Genomic DNA, 1,299 nt, shown 5'->3' with positions numbered 1-1,299 from the left:
GGCCCCTGGATGAGAAATGTCAGACAAACTCCAGCTTTGTCTGACACGGGGTAATGGGTTTTAAAAAGAGCCAAAAGTTTGACATGAAAACCAAATTCTATTAGAAAAAACATGAAAAAGTGTCACCTCTTAATTAACAAGCCCCTGCGATGGTAACGAGAGAGTGGGAAGCACACAGACAATTAGTAAGAAAACACAAAGTGAGGTGTAGACACACCTAGGACACAAAGTTCCTCCTGGAGGCCTGTGTGGTTTTCAGACATTCCAAATTTTTTGCCGACAGGTAATTGACTTACAAATAACATGCTGAGACATTTGCATGCAGGCCCATGTGTGTGCGATTCATAGAAGATAATGAATGACTTACAGCCTGCCATGCAAATAGACCCACAATGCCTGCAGCAATGACTGCTGCTTAACTCTTTCAGCAAACAAAATTCAAGTAGATAAAAAGGGAAAGTGTAAAAATATAATTAAGGCCGCAACTTCCTTTTAAAGAGAACCAAACAAGATTAGGCTTATGAAAGAATCTGTATAATCTTAAAGGATTCAGATGGGTATTGCCTTCCTAATATTTCCTTGTTTTTTTAATTATTATTATTATTATTATTATTAATAATAAAAATGTTAATAATAAACAGGATTTATATAGCACCAACATATTACGCAGCGCTGTACATTAAATAAGGGTTGCAAATGATAGACAGATACAGGCATAGGTTGGGAAAGTATTACACAAAAACAAGGGGATATGGAATGGTGGGAAGTAGTGAGGGTTTTAGTAGACAGAAGACAGGTAGGTGAGGTTGAAGCGTTGGCTTTTGAGGGCTCTTTTAATGAGCAGAAAGAAGGAGCAAGCCGAAAAGGATGAGGAAGACCATTCCAGAGAGTTGGGTGAGAATGTCGGGTCGCGTGAGAGTCATTAGTATGTCATTGGAGGAGCGAACAGAGTAGCTAGGGGGATATTTTTATATCAGTTTAGAAAGGTAAGTGGGGCAAGAGCTGTGGAAGGATTTGTGTATCAAGTAGGTAAGTGGGAGAAGAGCTGTGGAGGGATTTGAATACAAAGCACAGGAGATGAATTTGATTCCAAGGTGAAATGGAATTCAATGAAGAGAACTACAAAGACAGGCAACAGAATAGGAGTGGTGGGAAGGCTGCATATGGGGTAGGTAGGTGAGAAGGCTCAGTATCAGGTAGGTAGGTGGGAAGGCTCTGTATAGGGTAGGTAGGTGGGAAGGCTGTGTAAAGGCTAGGTAGGTGGGAAGGCTGAGAATGGGGTAGGTAGGTGGGAAGGCT

At 41.0% G+C, this 1,299-nt stretch overlaps 1 long non-coding RNA gene across 2 annotated transcripts in view; it reads right to left on the bottom strand.

Annotated features, from left to right (window-relative positions):
* Positions 1 to 1,299, bottom strand: part of LOC140339773 (uncharacterized) — a 35,581-nt gene that overhangs the window by 5,923 nt on the left and 28,359 nt on the right. The window lies entirely within an intron of this gene.

Source organism: Pyxicephalus adspersus, chromosome 10 (assembly GCF_032062135.1).
Source record: "Pyxicephalus adspersus chromosome 10, UCB_Pads_2.0, whole genome shotgun sequence".
NCBI lineage: Eukaryota > Metazoa > Chordata > Amphibia > Anura > Pyxicephalidae > Pyxicephalus > Pyxicephalus adspersus.
Note: the sequence above shows the minus strand (reverse complement) of the source record. Positions and strands in the feature narration are given on the sequence as shown.